Below are 19,792 nucleotides of genomic sequence, written 5' to 3' on the forward strand. Positions count from 1 at the left end.
GTGTATCCAAGATGGCCAAACCCTATGCCTTTAAAAAACAAAAAAAGTAGGGGCGGCTGGGTGGCACAGCAGTTAAGCATCTGCCTTCGGCTCAGGGCATGATCCCGGCGTTATGGGATCGAGCCCCACATCAGGCTCCTCCGCTGGGAGCCTGCTTCTTCCTCTCCCACTCCCCCTGCTTGTGTTCCCTCTCTCGCTGGCTGTCTCTCTCTCTGTCAAATAAATAAATAAAATCTTTAAAAAAAAAAAAGTAAACACACACACACATAATATATTATATAAAATAATGTGAAATTAACCCACTTTTATTGCTTTCTAAAATACTGACCCAAACTGCCAGTGAGCTTATGGCCTTTGGAGAGTTTATGGGTTTTTATAAGTATACCTTCTTTTTAAAAAAATGCTAATTTTCTTTATATCCCATATAAAAACTCATTGTTGAAAATCTAAAGAGTCCAAAGAAAGATATAGAAGACAGCCATTATCCCACCACCTAGACCTATATATGCCCATATATTATTAGATTACATATACATTATGTAATATATAATAGATTCCAATTTCAGATTTTCATATTTTCTTTTAAACATTCAGACATGAAGAGTACTTTTGATATGTCTCTAAATATTTACATATTCATTCAATGAATATTTACTGATTATCTTGAATGTACCAGAAACGTGATAACACATCCCACTATTTAATTAATCTCTAATTGTTGGACATACGAATTATGCCAGTGTTTTGCTTTATAAAAGCTGATGTGGCAAACATTCTCTTCCATAAAATTTTGTGAAAGCTTTAATTTTCACAAGCTCCATCATTCTTTGTTGAGAGATAGCAAGTTTTTAAAAAGGGAAAAGATATCCTTGAGTGGGAGCTTCTTAAATTATGAAAACTTGCCATCTAGATTAATGAAAAAATTCTGACAGTTGCTTTAGGAAAATGCTGCAGCATTATTTTATATAAAATTCACATTGAACCACAACTCCCCTTGTTTTGTTTATTTTTTTGCTAAAAGGAATGAGGACTCAAGAGAAGTCTCCGGTTGGAGACCTCGGGCACTTTCCAATATAAACGCAGTCCAGAGCATGAGATAGAAATCAGCCACCTGATTTACCACCCACCACCCAGGGCCTTTGAATCACAGTTGACTTGAGAGGTTTGTGGCAAAGAAGGAAAAGAAAAGAAACTGTATGAAGTGACTACTATTTAGTTGGAATTATGCTCGATCCTTGGGGCTCCTGGGTGGCTCAGTCAGTTAAGCATCTGCCTTCAGCTGAGGTCAGGATCCCAGGGTCCAGGGACCAAGCCCCAAGTGGGGCTCCCTGCTCAGGGGGAACTTCTCCCTCTTCCTCTGCCTCTTCCCTACCCCTCATTTGTGTGTTCTCTCTCAAATAAATAAATAATCTTAAAAAAATAAAAAATAAAAACACCGTGCCTTACATATAACAGGTATTCAATAAACCATTCTAAAATAAAGAGCTGTGATTTTACTAGCTCTCCATTCTTGGAAAACTAATTTACCATCTCATTTTCCTTGTCTGTAATAGTATTATCTGTAAATTCCCACAAAACCCCTCTGGAGGTTAGACAAATCTTATTTTACATATGAGAAAACCGAGTCTGGGATTTGCTAAGAGACTTGGCCAGGCTCATCAACTAAATCGTGGTTAAGCTTGCACTTGGATCACAAGATCAAGTCTGAGAATAGCTCACCTCTCTTAGCGTTTTCTTATGGGTCAAGTTCATTCACTTGCCAGTGATGCTGACATTGAGGGGGGCATGACACCTCAGGGTACCATAGGACCCACCTGGAGTCTCGCTAATGGCTGAAGATGTTGAGGGACATTGGGCTAGTTCTGGTGTTTCACTCACCCACTGGTATCTTCAGAGTCTCTAGTTCAAACCCAACCTCCTCTAATGCATGCATCCCCAGGAAAACAGCCTCTCCCTGTGGTTATAGCTTCAGACATGCTGGTGCAGATCCTTAGGTAGCCCCTTGGATCTCTGGCCTAGTCTAATCTCAAAATTCCCTGTTGGATTTAATCAAATCAAAAAAACCATGCCAGGGGCACCTGGGTGGCGCAGCGGTTAAGCATCTGCCTTCGGCTCAGGGTGTGATCCCGGCGTTATGGGATCGAGCCCCACATCAGGCTCCTCCACTATGAGCCTGCTTCTTCCTCTCCCACTCCCCCTGCTTGTGTTCCCTCTCGCGCTGGCTGTCTCTATCTCTGTCAAATAAACAAATAAAATCTTTAAAAAAAAAAAAAACCATGCCAAAAATCATAAACAAAACAGCATCCACTCCATTTTTGAGAATGCATATAGCTGAGGTTTTCTGCTAGGTTTTTAATTAAATGAAGGAATTTAATTAAGTGAATGAATTAATTAAATGATTTAATTATCTTATGAAACCTATGGGATAGATACTCATGAAAGCTGCAGCTTAAATATGACTTTGTTATGATTAGAGAGTTAAGACACAGCTACATCGATGGTATAGGGAAGATCTGTCTGATTCGGAAGCTGAAGCCCTTAAACACTGGGCTGGAGTTGTGCAAACTTCAGGTGTTGACCCCTTAGTATCAGGGTCACTGTGCTGCACTGTGCAATTCCAGGGGCGCTATCCACTTCTATGTATCATACAGGGGACCTGAGTGCTTATGAAATTAATTTTGTGAGTCTCAACTTGAATTAGACAATGCAAAATAGAAAATAGCCAAGTGCATCACACACAGTGAAGTAGTAGAAGTGGTGTTCTATAAAAGTGTGTGTGTGTGTGTGTGTGTGTGTGTGTGTGTATAGCAACATCATATAATGTCTGGGAGCACAGACTCTGGAGCCAGATTACTTGAATTCTGTTGCTGGATCTGCCATTGGCCAATGCAAGACCTTGTATCACTTACTTGACCTCTCCATGCCTCAAGTTCCTTATCTGTAAATTATAGTTAATAATGGTGACCACCACATAAGGTTATTGGAAAATTCAAGAAATTAATGTATATAAAGCACTTAGCATGTGCCTGGCAGATAGTAAGCACTCATTACTATTTTTAATTTTTTTCTGCAATTTCTACTACTAGTATTATTATGTGTGTGTACTGGTTTATGATTTAAGATCTTTTTCTTACTATAGATCATGGTCAAAAAATTTGAAGACCATTGACCTCAACTCCTCCTCCTTTATAAGTACATCCAATTCAATTTGCAAATAACCAATGACCCTCTGATAATACATCACTAAATGTGACTGCTCTTGTGGGCCCAGAGAGATTAAGTAATTCTACTCGGGCAGGCAAAGGGAAGGAAGCAGTGCTTAGGTAATCAGGAATAATTGGTGCAGCCATTATTACTAATAGCCCGATGGGAACTATTGGGATAAAAGAGGACCCATAGAGAATGTAACTGAAAGGGGCAATGGAAATGAAACAGGACAATAGATCTTTTGAGTTTAAGTCTGTCTTCCCATCCTTATCCGAACAGAATCCCTAATTTTAGTAAGAGACTTGTGTACTTGCTTTCTGGCATCGAGTAAGAGACTTGTAGAGTTGTTTTCTGGGATTTAGAAAAAAAACATTTTCCATGCCTCCAAATTCAGAGGGCTCTCCCCAACCCATATCAGACTTAGGGAGTACAATGTAATATGAGACAGTAGATAAACAGTGGCTCTTATATATGGAGACTGGGGCTGGAATCTCGGCTTCAACATTTCCTAGCTGTGTGGCTGTGAGTCGGTCAGGCAGACTGCACATCTCTGGGACATCTCATTTTTCCTTTCTATAAAAACGTACTATACTATTTCCTGTCCTTTCTATAAAAATGTATTATACTGCTCTGTATACTATCATCCTCAAAGGAAGGTTGTGAGGATCAAATAAGAGAGTATATTTTAAAATATTTAATATCTGTAATTTGGAGGATTTTTCTGAAACACTATGGAGTGAAATGCCACACTGAAATCTTGATCACAGTATAATGTTTCCTGACATGGACTCACCTACCTCTTCACATACACCTCTCCCTCCTTTCTCCCTTGAACTCTATTCCAGCTGCATACAGACATATGACGGGGGACATGACATTTTATAAAACATATATATCAACAAATATATAAAACATATATTTCAGTTTTATAAAATGCCACGTTCTCTTTCATGTCTCATTTTTCACACCCACCTCTCTATCAGCCCAGAGCACTTTTCCTACTCCTCCTTCTCACCATGCCTCTCTAATAGATATTACCTTACTGTGGAAGCACTTTTGGGTCCCAAGTCCATTTATGTATCCCTTTGTAGAATCCCTGTATTTCCCTTGCTAAGTAGTATTATATTTGTTTCTGGTCATAATTGACTCTTATCTGTACTAGTCTGATAATGGCTAATTTGTCACTGACTTCCAGTATCTTTCAGCGTGTGGAACATAATAGTTGCTCAGTAAATGTGTGCTGATTCATAAAAATAAGGTATGGTCTCCTCTTGACTGATGGGGGCTCTAAACAAGGAAAAAATTGTTGGGCGATCAGGTGTGGAGATCATAAATTGGGAGAGCAGGCCAAACGGAAAGGAGAAAGCCATTATTCACTATAGCAACAGTGTAGGCGAGAGGCGGAAGGAAAGACACTTAGTGTTTCATTTTCCGCAACAGAACAACACACACACCAGGAGGGTCTGCCAGCCGCACAGCCCGGTGGGGGAGGTGGGGGAGGGGCATGTGTTCCGGCCGGGGAGCATCTAACAAGGTTGCTGACTTTTTATGGACTGGGGGGTTGGGAGGAGGGAGAGGGGAGGGCTAGGAATGAGAAAGTACTGAGTCTGGGTGGGGAAAAGTGGCCCAGCTGAAGCCTGAAGGAGGCCTCTGAATAGAAGTATGTGGGCTAGGAACGCAGCCCAGCATCTCAGCTCAGCGGGCTGGGGAGCTCACGTCCTTGACCACAGCCCCCTCCAGAAAGCTGCAGTGTGCTGGCTGGGTGCCAAGTCTGGTGTGCAGAGGGCAGCTTTCCCTTATGAGGTCAGCCAGGCAAAGCCTTGTAATTGTCAGTGGTCAGGCCTGGAGGAGATCACACACAGGAAGCTGGCCTGAAGCTGGACTCTTCACAAATAATATGAGTAGGTCCAAGATGAATGAAGAGACAAGGGCGGACGTTGGAGGGAATTAATTGTTGCAAATGGATCTGAAGCCAGAGTCAAATGAGGCTCCTGCACTGTCAGTTGGACAAGGAAAGATGGCCAAGTAGGTATAATATCCAAGAATGAGAACCAGCAAGCCCTAAGGAGGCTGAGACCAGATCCAGTGGCAAGTAGGACAAACACGTCAACTGGGAAGCCCAGATGAGGATGTTGAAGGTGACTTTCACATATCGGTTAGGTCATTCTTATCATTGACTCCTAAGGAGCATATAGTTCCTAGCTTCTAACCCCTTTCCCCCTTTGATCAGAAACATGCAAGCATGTGTGTGAAGGATGCTGTGCCCAGTAGCGTTGACAGCCTGGCAATCTCTTCTCCAACGGTGCTTGGAGCCCATACCAGACATCCTAGGCAAAGAACGCATGCCAACGATTATGAATTCAACAGAGAAGGGAGGATGGCCCAGGAAGAAAGGAAGAGTGAAAGAGATATTGTACAATTGACTGAGCTATGAGCCTTGGCACCTTGGTCTTTAATTTTAAAAGCACTGTGTAATGTGCTGTACCGACGTAACTTGTTTTTGCTTTCTTGGATTTCCCCTAACTCATTTGCCACTGGTCTCAGCACCCCGGGAGGATAAAAATAACTTTATTTCTGCTGCCTCAGGTTTTCTTCCTATAAATAGTTGGAGAAAAATCAGGAAAATCATGTTTTATTTTCTTTATGAAGCTATCATAGGATTTGTAGCCGCATAACCACAGAACTAAGTGGTAAGAAGTTAGGGAATACAAAGCATCCGCCACGAAATGAAGGTTCTCAGGGGGGATTTGAAAATGAATGCAGCTGAGAAGATAAGAATCGACAGAGAGAATATCAGCTCCTGCTTTGGTCCTGCTCTGATCATCTTTCTCATCAATTATTTACAGCAGAAAGATCTACATTAAAATTAATCATGAAATCCCGAATTGCTCCTTTACATTAATAATGAAACAACTGCACCAAAGGCAAACAGACACCGATAATAGAGTATGAAATAATGCTTAACACACCGAGGGAAAGGGTCTCTTTACGTGAGACATGGAGAGGCTAATTATGGTACAGTTGTGAGGGCGCTGGCCCGTGACCCAGACTGGCTGCCGGCACCTGACAAACACATGCTCGTGTCTGTCTCGCCTGCAGTTGTCCTACTTAGATCTGTGTTCAGAGCAGCCCCAACCAACTAACTGAGTAGTTGCTCTGCGAACAGGGAGTTTGGGGGGCATGTGAACCATAGCTTTTGCGTCAGTGCCGGGCAGAGATCGAGGTCTCAGGTGATGTTATGACATGGCTGCTGTCACTGTCCTAACGACGGGAAGAGCTAGGCTGAGCACATATGTACATTTGAGTCTCAGGCAATTAGAATCTTAAGGTTTCTGTTTCTCTCCATGAACAGTTTATTTATTCGAAAACAATCTCTGGTGGGACCTGTTATGCGCTCTCCGCACGCGTTATGCTACAAATCACGCATGTCTCACCGTGCTGTGGTCAGAAGACTTAAAATGTCCTTAAAAGCCATTCATGGCTAACGTGTATGCCTGATGGAGGATTGAGGAAGAAAATGTAATGTTTTATCCAAATTTGGAGGTACGTACAATTACCTATCTACTTCCAACGCAGCAACCAAAGGTTAAGTGATGAAATCCCACAAAGGTGACAAAAAGTGTTGACTGATTAATGGAGAAATGCTTTCCCCAGGATGAATGTTTCTCCCACAAGTCATGGGTCTTGTGGAACACACGAATGGTCCCTAGGCTAATCTGTGGTCTGGTGGAAACAGGTTTCCTGTGTTCTTTGTGGTGTGAGTTCCCTTGCGTTCATGTTTCTGTAGTGCAGGGGGGGGAGCTGCGAATTGTCAGATTGTCAACTGGGGGAAGTCGCCGTGTGAAAAGTGATCCACACTCGATGTTACATGGAGCGAAAGTCAGAGGGGCCATAAACCCTTCTTAGGGGTGCCCACGAACACCACACTCTTCCTTATCCATCTGTTCATAGCAGTTGGAGCAAAAGTCTTCTAATAAACAGGCAGAATCCTTGTTCTCACCCAGAAAGTTTACGACTTCTCTCTGAATGATGCCCATACACACAGCAACTATCTGTCAGAAGCATGCAAATCAGGTCTAAAAACGCGTCCTCGTTCTCCCACTGCAATGTTGCCTTGAAGCACTTTGCTTCAGTGGACACTTTGCAGGACTCACGCCCCACAATGCCTTCGGCTGACCCATCTCTCCGCGGCCCACCCCTCATTCTCTGGCAGAGCTGCTGCTGGGCAGACTGGAGCAAGCGGAGTTCCAGACAGAGAAGGGGAGGGGGAGCGGGCTCCCAGCTGCTCCGCTCACATGTCTAGACTGTGACTCTGGGGGTAACTTAAGGCACAGTTTCCCAAAGTGTGTGCTCTGGGATGATATTAGATGCTGTGACGAAGAATGCTTTCCACAGTCCGGTGGTCCTACAAGTTCGGAAAATTCTGGGCTCTATGAGGTTAAAGAAATTTTATAATGGAAGCATTCTTCAGAACCTGTAATGTATTGATGCATTATATTTCAGTAGTGCAAGAAAATCAGCTGGTCTCTTGGCTAGTGCAACCTTTAGTTCCTTGGAATCATTTCTGGAGTGTTAGGCTAAGAAACCTCAAACAGTCCAGTAGAGGGAGGAATGGATAGAGAATTTTTCTCCCTAGATTCCTTTCATTTCTCTCGTCTCCTACTGGTTGAAAGTCTTCTTTTAAGGAGCTATTCGCCCTGTAGTTCAGCGTTACATCATCCAGCTAGATGGTAAGTGGCAGCCAGGTCCCCATGCTGTCGTGTGGTCTGACAGGAGCGCTCGGAGACTGATCCACAGCTGGTTGGCCTTGGGTGATGGAACGGCAGAGCTAGTGTGCTACCCCCATCCCTGAGTCACAGAGGCAGCCAATGAGCAGCCATAGCCTGGGAGGGAAAAGCACAAGGCTGGGCGAGAGAATCTGAGAAGGGTATGCCTTACTTGACTCTCTTTTCCTTTGTGACACATGCTAGAAGCCTGGTGTGAAACAAAACCATTGACAAGAAGAATACAAGGGGATCTCAAGAAGGTAGAAAAGATGGTGCATACGTGCTCTTGCTTTCAAGGAGTCTTAGGTGAGAAGGTAGCATAGAGAATAAGAAACCACCAGAGAAGAGTCTAGGAAAATACATACTGGCAAAGAAGATTCAAATCAAGTTCTGGATTGTGTATGCTAAGCCTGCAAAGTGAAGGCTGGTTCTGTAGGAATTCAGGAAAAGAGAACACATAGGATGCCTTTATGCAGAAGACCTTGAATGAGATACGGAAGTCAGATTGGCCAGGAAGTGAGGTACTCCTAAAAAGGTGGCATTTGATGAAATCCAAAATGAAGAGTGAGTTTTGTTTAGGATGACTTTCATGAAGACAACTATCCAGCTGAAATTTGCTTTCTTTGACCCAGAAATAAGTATTTCTCCTTTGCACCCTCATATGTCCTGTACATCACGCTGCCGTTTGTTCCATGTTACCTGTCCACACCTGGGCTTGTGAGAGTCCCCCTCTTTCTTCTACCTCTTTTTCCTCTTTTACCTGAGTCTTCCCCATTCAGTTAGTGATAACCCCATGTCCACAGTTGCTTAAAATAAAACATGCAGATTCTTCCTTGATTATTCCCTCATTCTCTGCATTCATTCCATTGGGCAGCCCTCCAGACTCCCCCTGAAAAAATTTCCCAGAATCTGGCAACGCCTTCCAGTGTCAGTGTAGGGACTCTCTTTAAGCCGCCACACAGAATTATTGTGCCAGCCTCCAAACTGGTATCTCTGCTTTTATTCTGGTTTATTTGTAGTCTGTTGGCCACTCAATGGCCAGAATGAGCCTTTTAAGATCCATGTCAATGACTTTTCTGCTAAAAACTCTTCAATGGTTTTCTTTTTCGTTTAGGGGAAGAGCCGAGCTCCCAACAATGGTCTTCAGTTGTACATGATCTGGCTTCTGTTTACTGCTTGGAGTCTTCTCCTGTTATTTCTCTCTTGCAGCCCCATTTGTTGTGCTCTAGCCACAATCAGTGGGACTACACTTCTGCTAATCATATGATACCTCAGGGGCAATTCTTTTTTTTTTTTTTTTTTAATTTTATTTATTTATTTATTTGACAGAGAGAGAGAGAGAGAGAGAGAGAGAGAGAGAGACAGGCAATGAGAGAGGGAACATAAGCAGGGGGAATGGGAGAGGAAGAAGCAGGCTCCCAGCAGAGGAGCCTGGTGCGGGTCTCGATCCCGGAACGCCAGGATCAGGCCCTGAGCCAAACGCAGACGCTTAAGGACTGAGCCACCCAGGCGCCTAGGGACAATTCTATTCAAGGTCCGTGCATAGGCTAATCCCTCTGCCTGGGATGCTTTTCCCCCCGATATCTTCATGACATGTCCCCTCCCCTCCTTTAAGTTTGCTTACGTCAACACATCAAGGAGGCTTTTCTTCACTATTTAAAATTGCAACCCTTGCTCCCAAGCCTCCCTATTCCCCTTCCCTGCTTTATGTTTCTCCCTAAAAGTTATCATCTTCAGTATATGATCTGATTCTTGTCCTGCTTCCTTGCCAGAATGTAAACTCCATGAAGGCAGGGATTTTGGGCTACTCGATCACTGCTCTATTTTCAGTGCTTAGATGAGAGGCTGATTTATAGCAGGTAATGTATAAATACTTACTAATTAAAGAAAATTTGGTTGTCTACCGTCACAAGTCTGTCTCCTAACAGGTGAACTTCTGAAAACACAGAATATTCTATCTTAATCGTTAGCACTGGGCACTGTACTTGTCTCTTGGTAAGCCTCAATAACATTTTGGCCATGAAGGAAGGGGCGGATGCTATATAGAAACCGTTGTTTGAAGAAGATGGGTCCCAAAGGAGGTGGATGAAAGGGAGGAAACAAACATTTGTTGAAGAATTGCTATGTAACTTACACATGTTTTCAGAGTAACTGCTTAAGATGGAAAGTGGTACAAGCCCAGTTAACAGAAGGGACAAGGCACTCTCCGAGGGTTCAAGTACCATGTCCATAGCCACACAGGTAGAGGCAATGCCCTTACACTTTGTAGTATGTTACATGATGACAGTGTGAACTGAGGTCTACCCCAAGCCAAGGAGAAACTATCCCCAAGTATAAAATATCCTTCAGTTTAGGGGTGCCTGCTTGGCTCAGTCAGTTAAGCATCTGGCTCTTGATTTCAGCTCAGGTCATGATCTCAGGGTTGTGAGATCAAGCCCTGCATCAGGCTCTGTGCTGGGCATGGAGCCTGCTTAGGATTCTCTCTCTCCCTCTCCCTCTGCCCTTCCCCACTCCCCCATCCCTCTCAAGAAAATAAATACATACATATATACATGCATACATTTGATTTAATGTTTGGACCAATTGTTTCTTCCCCTTCGTGGATTTTCTCTCTCCAGTGAAGGAAGTCAATTGTGTATTCAGCCAAATTTTAGATTTCACAAGATAAAGGTTCAGGTCTCTTAAAACACTTATTACTCAGTCTTCCCTGCTTCTCTGGTGATTTTACCTCCATCACCATCAAGGATCTTCCCCCAATTATTTGCATATTTTGTTATTTATGATTAAACTACAACATCATCTTTATTTAATTTACGGAGGCTTGTGGGAGCTAGGAGCAAGCCAGACGTGTGCAATTAGGTCAAAGACCACAAGGAACACCCCATTCAGCAGCATGTGGGCTTCAGGCTTGCTCATTAATGTTTCTCTTTGCTTTCTACAAGTTTATGTCTGGCAGTTACTTTGCGGAAGAACTGACCTGGCAAAATGAAGGTCTTTATTTTTTTAATCCCAACTATCTTTGAAGTTTTCTGTATCACCTCACTCAGTTGGGAAAGGAACAGTCATTAGTTCTGAATTAGAGATTGTTTTACTGGGGGTGTTGTTTTTGAATGAGATATAAAAATTAAGCTCCTTCTCCAGCACACCCTCCCCCATTCCAATAATCAGAGGTAAGAAAGGAAGGTCTGAGCAATCAAGTCCATGTGCTTGAATAATTACATCACATCACCTCTTCGTGCAATGATGGTAGAGATGCATTTAGGCAGAGTGACTCTTGATCAGGATCAAGGCAGTTTTTCAGAAGAGAGGCATGTAAAAGGGAATTACATGGAACACAGCTGAGATCTAACTGGAGCATATCCCTGGAAAAAAAATAATTGGAATTAAACAGACCATCTGTACTACCCCTGATTGGAGAAAAGGAGTAAAATTCAATTTAATTTTACAAGATGACCATGGAAGGAAAAACGCTGTGAAGAAGCACGTCATTAAGAACATGAGGGAAGGGGCGCCTGGGTGGCTCAGTCAGTTAAGGGTCTGCCTTCAGCTTAGGGCATGATCCTGGGGTCCTGGGATCGAGCCCTGCATTGACCTCCCCGCTCGGTGAGGAGCCTGCTTCTCCCTCTGCCTCCAGCCCCCCCTGCTTGTGTTCTCTCTCTCACTGTCTCCCTCCCTCTCTCTCTGTCAAATAAATAAATAAAATATTTTTTTTCAAAAAAGAATATGAGGGGAGACTACCACATTTACAGTGACCTTTGTTTTGACAGACTTAGCAGAGAGAGAGGAAAAAAGTGTTTGATTATGTAACTGGTGACTTGCTTTCTCTATGACATTGTCATTTTTCTCCAAATGGCTGGGGGTGCTTAGTTTCAAGCACTAGTCAGTGGATCATCTCAGGGAGTGGATTATCTAAGAGAGGTTAGATGAGCCAGTGGAAAGACAGCAGAAGATCTGAAAGTGCTCCAAAGTTTTTAAGGAAAGTTGAGAGGGGATGCCAACAGCAAGCCCTGAGTTTAAAAAGACCTACTGGGATTGTCAAAGTAGGAGTATAGGACTAGGAAACAAACAAAACACTCATACACACATGGGGATAGATTAAAAACAAAAAACAGGGGTGCCTGGATGGCTCAGTTGGTTAAGCATCTACCTTTGGCTCAGGTCATGATCTCTGGATCTTGGGATCCAGTCTTGCATTGGGCTCCCTGCTCAGCAGGGAGTCTGCTTCTCCCTCTGCTCCTCACTCTGTTCGTGCTCTTTCTCTCTCTCTCAAATAAACACATAAAATTTTTAAAAATCTTTAAAAAAAAATAGCAAAAAAAAAAAAAAAAACCCAAAGCAATTTTTTTCATGCCAAATGTAATGTTCTTACATGTATTTGCATATGTTAATCCTCTGAGGGAATTTATGAACCACATATGTATTAGGACTGTCCAAGATACAGCTGAGGGTATCAGGAATTAGAGAGGCTAAAGAATTTGCCTAAAGCTCATGCAGCTCTTAGGTAACAAAACTAGAATTCCTATCTAGATTGATTTCATACAAAAGCTCATGTTCTCCTTCAGTGTTTTTTTAAAAAGACTTTATTTATTTATTTGCCAGGGAGAGAGAGAGTGCACTTGCACAAGCAGGGGGAGCGGCAGGCAGAGGGAGAAGCAGACTCTCTGCTGAGCAAGGAGCCCGAGGTGGGACTCAATTCTGGGACTCTGAGCTGCAGGCAGATGCTTAACCCACTGCGCCACTCGGCTGCCCCCTCCTTCAGCATTTTAAATGGTCAAGGTAAGAGAGTCCTGAGTAATTTCCATGAGCACTGTTTAGATGATTGTAACATATATCTTCATTTGTAAGTGACTACCAAGATTGGGTAGATTAATTCGGCTTGAAGATACATGGTTAGAGTCCACAAATATAAAGATGTTAATAAGTGGGGCATCCCAAAAGTCAGAAATTATGAACTTTACTCCCTGCTTTATGACAGATTTTTTGAATTAGGAATGTCATTTCCTCTTTCTAGGTCTCAGTTTCTCATTTATTATGATAGGATGGAACTTGCTTGTCTATAAGGACCCTTTAAGAATAAATATACTATGAATTTGCCATGTGCACTCGGATGTTGCAGGCCTCCCAGATCATTGGGGCTTCAAGTGATTGTGAGCGGTCCAAGTGGTTTGGTCCATTTCATAATATGCACTAACATTTATTAAGTTCTTAGTATATATATTAAACTATTTTAAATACTTTAATCCTTTTTAAAAAATCGAGTTGAGTTTTATTATTACTCCGATTTTACAGGCACAGAAACTAAACACTCAAAGACTGAGTGAATATCCCAGTGCCATATGACGAATAGTCTTAAATCCCAGGATTCATGTAGATGTTTTAGTCTGAGGGTTTGTGCTCCTAATTATTATCCTTCTCTGACTCTGTCATCACAAGATGACTATAGCCCATTATCTCTCTGCAGGGTAATGACAGCTTCTAATAAAACCTAAAACACAAACAATGGGGTCGTAGTGTTATTTAGATTATCACCTTGGAAAAAGCTATTCCTAAAACATTGTTGAGGACTGACTTTAAGTAGTAGCTTGAATTTCATTTGGGTGATCTGAATCAGTTTAAACCATATGCCAAAGATATTAACATAGTGATTTCCTACCTAGGGGCAAAATGCTTACTTATAAGTCCACTCGTAAATATAGACGCAAAACCCCTAATGAAATACTAAGTAATAGAACCCAGCAATATATAAAAATGGATTTATCCATGGCTATGTGGGAATCTAGCTTAGTAATGCAAGGTTGGTTTAATATCTCAAAATAAATTAATGTGACACATCATATCCATAGAATAAAGTACAAAGACTTCATGATCACCTCAATACACACAGAAAAAGTATTTGACAAAATTCAGCACCCATTCAGATCTACATACGGAATACAATTTTGCAATAAAAAAGAAAGTACTGATACATGCTAGAACATAGAAAAACCTTTAAAAACACTATATAAGTGAAAGAAACCAGTCACAAAGGACCACATAGTTTATGTTTCCACTGCAATGACATGTTCAAAATAGGCAGATCTTTAGAGACAGAAGGTAGACGAGTAGTTGCGTAGGATGTGGGCAGTGATGGGATTTGTGGGTAGGGTCTAAAATGAGGGTTTCTTAGGTAATAAAAATATTATAAAATTGGTTGTGCTGATGAATATACATTTTTTTTAATGATTTTTTATTATATTAAGTTAGTCACCATACAGTACATCCCCGGTTTCCGATGTAAGGCTTGATGATTCATTAGTTGCGTATAACACCCAGTGCACCATGCAATACGTGCCCTCCTTCCTACCCATCACCGGTCTATCCCATTCCCCCACCCCCCTCCCCTCTGAAGCCCTCAGTTTGTTTCTCATAGTCCATAGTCTCTCATGTTGATGAATATACATTTCTGTGGCTATACTAAAACACATTGAATTGTACCCTTTCAATGGGTAAATTGTATGGTATATGAATTATATCTCAATAAAGCTATTTAAAAATAGTCCTACACATTTGACAGAAATAGTAATACTCTACCGACTTCATCACTGTTGGTCATTTTTACCCTTTGAGACCAATTGTGCCTCAGAAATAAGACCACTCCTTCATTCCTCAGTTCTATATGTTAGACGCATAGTCTGGAACTAGACAATCTCTATTTCTTTATTTTTTTTTAAAGATTTTATTTATTTATTTGATGGAGAGAGAGACAGCCAGTGAGAGAGGGAACACAAGCAGGGGGAGTGGGAGAGGAAGAAGCAGGCTCCCAGTGAAAGAGCCTGATGTGGGGTTCGATCCCCGGACTCTGGGACCACACCGTGAGCCGAAGGCAGATGCTTAACGACTGAGCCACCCAGATGCCCCACTTTCTTTATTTTTTAAAGATTTATTTATTTATTTCAAAGGGAGAGAGAGTGTATGTGTGAGTGGGGGGAGGGGCTGAAGGAGATGGGAAGCAGGCTCCCTGCTGAACTTGGAGCCCCATGTGGGGCTCGATGTTCCGACCTATAGATCATGACCTAGAGATCGTGACCTGCGCCAAAACCAAGAATGGGTGCTTAACCAACTAAGCCGCCCAGGTGCCCCAACAGTCTCTATTTCTTGAAAAGATTCCTGGTTTTGTTCAAAGAACCCAGAAGGAAAAGAGAGAATATTACATGAGGGAGGAGTTAGCACATGTTTCATAGAAAAAGTGTCCTTTTTTAGAAACAAAATCTCTAGGTTAGGAAGTATTTCAAAATTTATATTATTTGTCCCGTTTATTCTCTCCTGGGTCATTGTCAGAAGATGTCAATTTACATCTCCATCGCCAATTGACCATTCAGTGCTTTATACTTACCTCCCAAGTTGTCCCACTTTGTTTTCCACTATTCTAAAACACAGTTCTTTTTTATATTTAGCAGAAATCTATCTCAATAAGTTGAAACTTAAAATGCTTTTGGTTTTATCCCTTAAGGCCAACAGATCAGTCAGATTCCTCCTTTCATCATGACTACCCTTCATTGATTTGCAAGGACCTATCATACCCAGAAGCAAAGATGTGTGATGGAATAAGCACAAGAATTTGATCCAGATAGACAGACTATGGGCCTTGGGCAAATTACTTAACATCTCTGAGTTTTACTTTCACGTCTGTGAAATGTGAACAATAAAACCTACTTCACAGAATTCTTAATGAAATTTGTTGGATAGCTTTTATTTTTAAGTGCCTAACAGAAGGTCGGTGTTCTAGAACATTAGCCCTCTTGTCTTCACCATTGCCTGCTTCTGTCTTTCCAGTAAACTTTTCCAGTTAATCCAATCGTCTGTTACGTAAAATGATAATAACTGAAAGGTGTAACCTATGCTTGACTTGTAAACATAGGTTAAAATGGAGAGCGAGCAGAGGGGTTCCTCTGACCTCATAGAGATTTAGGCAGCCTACTTTGTAGGGAATTCATCATACCTTGTCAGCCACATAGACCGAACATGCATCTCCTTTCCTCTGGCCATTCTTAAGAAATTCTTGCTCTGTAAACAAACCCCCAACTCACTCGTTAGGCTCATTATGCTAAGGAATAGAGACTTCCTAAAAATCTCTGAATTCCTTCCAGCCTTACAGAGAGTTTGTGTTTTGGACCTATGCAATTCAGAGTTTTGCTCTCCTGCTGGTTCTTGCCCTTATTCCTTCATAGGCAAGAATCTATTCCAGAAACAAAACTGCACTAAGGAGTCTGGCTATAGAGTGCAGCATAATCAGGCATGATAGTATACAACTTCTAAGGTTAGGAGGAAACGCAACTTTCCCAAGCACTTTCAGTGCACAGAAATACTGTGATCAGTACTTTCCTTGCAACAATTGTAAGCATTTACCATTATTCTGTACATCCTACATAGGAGAAAGCTGAGACTCAAAGAGGAGAGAGCTGCTGGTCTCAAAAGCAATGCTATTCTGTTTGTGAGGCTTCCCTTTCCAGTACACGTGGGTATCCTGATTTCATATAAAAGCAAGTGTTAGCCCCAGCAAAACTCCTGAATTGAATTGTTGTGGTTTGACTCCCTGTACAGGAAAGTAAAAATGAAATATATGAAAGAGTACCTCGTTAGTGGATCAGGAAATCAAAGTCCTCATTCTGACTACGGCGTTGAATGACTGTGGGATCTTTTGAAGAATAATACTAATAATTATATAGAAATCACTATATAAAATTGAAAAAAATGAATCATTTTTTAAAACCCTCAAATCTTCCACATTGTCCTTGCTCTCCTCTCTACCTATTCTTTTTTTTCAATACTAGTTTTTAAATTAATTAATTAAAGCTTTAGTTAATGAACCTACAGTGCAATATTGGTTTCTGGACTAGAATTCAGTGATTTATCCCTTACATACGACACCCAGTGCTCATCAAAACAAGTGCCCTCCTTACTACCCATCACCCATCTAACCCATCCCCCACCCACCACCCTCCATCAACCCTCAGTTTGTTCTCTATTGTTAAGAGTCTCTTATGGCTTGTTTTCCTTTTTTTTCTTTTCCCCTTCCCATATGTTCCTCTATTTTCTTTCTTAAATTACACATATGAGTGAGATCATATGATATTCGTCTTTTTCTGACTGACATATTTCACTTAGCATAATACACTCTAGCTCCGTCCACACTGTTGCAAATGGCAAGCTTTCGTTTTTTGATGGCTGAGTAATACTCCATGATATATATATCATGGAATATATATATGTATATATTACATCTTCTTTATCCTCTCATCAGTCGATGGACATTTGGGCTGACTCCATAGTTTAGCTACTGTTAATAATGCTGCTATACACATCGCAGTGCATGTACCCCTTTGAATCTGCATTGTTGTATCCTTTAGGTAAATACCTAGAAGCACAATTGCTTGATCATAGGGTAGCTCTATTTTTAACTTTTTAAGGAAACTCCATGCTGTTTTCCAGAGTGGCTGTACCAGTTTGCATTCCAACCGATAGTGCAAGAGGGTTCCCCTTTCTCCACATCCTTACCAACACCTGTTGTTTCTTGACTTGTTAATTTTAGCCATTCTGACAGGTGTGAGGTGGTCTCATTGTGCTTTCGATTTGTCCTTCCCTCAAAATGAGTGATACTGACTGTCTTTTCATGTGTCTGTCAACCACCTGCATATCTTCTTTGGAAAAGTCTACATTCATGTCTTCTGCCCATTTCTTAGCTGTATGATTTGGTTTTTGGGTGTTGAGTTTGATGAGTTCTTTACAGATTTTGGATACTAACCCTTTATCAGATATGTTGTTCGCAAGTATATTCCCCCATTCCATAGGCTGCCTTTTAATTTTGTTGATTATTTCCTTGACTGTCCAGAAGATTTTCATCTTGAAGTCCCAATCGTTCATTTTTATTTTTATTTCCTTTCCCTCCAGCGATGTGTCTAATAAGAAGTTGCTACAGCGAGGTCAGAAAGGTTGTTGCCTGTGTTCTCCTCTAGGATTTTGAGGGTTTCCTGTCTCACATTATGTCTTTCATCCATTTTGAATTTATTTTTGTGTATGATGTAAGAAAGTGGTTCAGTTTCATTTTTCTGAATGTTGCCGTCCAGTTTTCACAACACTGTTGAAGAGACTGTCTTTTTCCCATTAGATATGCTTTCCTGCTTTGTCAAAGTTTACTTGACCATAGAGTTGAGGCTCCATTTCTGGGTTCTCTATTCTGTTCCATTGATCTATGTATCTGTTTCTATGACAGTACCATACTGTGATGACTACAGCTTTGTAACAGAGCTCGAAATCTGGAATCATGATGCCTCCAGTTTTGTTTTTCCTTTTCAGAATTGCGTTGGCTGGGGCACCTGGGTGGCACAGCAGTTAAGCGTCTGCCTTCGGCTCAGGGCGTGATCCTGCCATTATGGGATCGAGCCCCACATCAGGCTCCTCCGCTGTGGGCCTGCTTCTCCCTCTCCCGCTCCCCCTGCTTGTGTTCCTTCTCTTGCTGGCTGTCTCTCTCTCTGTCAAATAAATAAAATCTTAAAAAAAAAAAAAGTATCCCACTGAGGATGAAAATTTTATTAAAAAAAAAAAATTGCGTTGGCTATTCAGGGTCTTTGTGGTTCCATACATATTTTAGGATTGTTTGTTCCAGCTCTGTGAAAAAATGCTGGGGGTATTTTGATAGGGATTGCATTAAATGTGTAGATTGCTTTGGATAGTATAGACATTTTAACGTTTATTCTTCCAATCCATGAGTATAGAATGTTTTTCCATTTCTTTGTATCCTCTTCAATTTCTTTCATAAGGGATCTATAGTTTTCAGAGTATAGATCTTTTACCTCTTTAGTTAGGTTTATTCCTAGGTATCGTAGTGTTTTTGGTGCAATTGCAAATGAGATCAATCCTTGATTTCTTTTTCTGCTATTTCATTATTGGTGAATAGAAATGCAACAGTTCCTACACATTGATTTTATATCCTACAACTTTGCTGAATTCATGTATTGGTTCTAGTAATTTTTTGATGGAGTCTTCTGGGTTTTCTATGTAGAGTGTCATGTCATCTGCAAATAGTGAAAGTTTGACTTCTTCCTTGCCAACTTGGATGCCTTTTATTTCTTTTTGTTGCCTGATTGCTGAGGCTAAGACTTCCAGTACTATGTTAAATAGTAATTTGACCTATCCTTTAGGGATGATTGACATTGAAAAGTCATACATCTGCATAATGGTTATCCTTTTTAATTTTTTCAGAATTAATTAGGATTAATTTACCAAAGACTGATTCCAGGCAGGTTTCATGCCAGAACAGAAGTTAGTCTCCTGCAGAGCTCCTTGGAAACCTTCCACAGTCTCAAAGTGTGGTGCTGAATCCCCAGGAACCCTAAAACTCTCTCAGGGGGTCTGCACCATCAGCATTATTTTCATAATAATAACTCATATGTTATTTGCCCTCGTGACTCTCACTCTCTCATAAGCGCACAGTGGGGTTTTCCAGAAACTGCCTAACATGTGATATCACAACGGGTTGAATGCTGAAGTAGATACAAGAATCCAGGGTCTTCCAATGAAGTCGGACATTAAAGGCATTTGCTAAATAAATAAAGACATTTGCAAAAAAGTTTTAGAAAGTCACTGATTTTTTCTTGCTTTTTTTGTTTTTAAAATAAAATTATTCATTAAAATGTTATTGCTTATGTTAACATGAAAAAGGGCTCATTGTTTTAAAATACACGAATAAAAATTTTTGAAAATTTATCAGTTTTACTTATTTCTAGTATAGTAAATATCAACGTATAGAACGACATAAACATATATTTTTAGAGTTTTCAATA

This window comes from Ursus maritimus, unplaced genomic scaffold (genome assembly GCF_017311325.1).
Source record: "Ursus maritimus isolate PB19 unplaced genomic scaffold, ASM1731132v1 scaffold_23, whole genome shotgun sequence".
In the NCBI taxonomy this organism is placed as follows: Eukaryota; Metazoa; Chordata; class Mammalia; order Carnivora; family Ursidae; genus Ursus; species Ursus maritimus.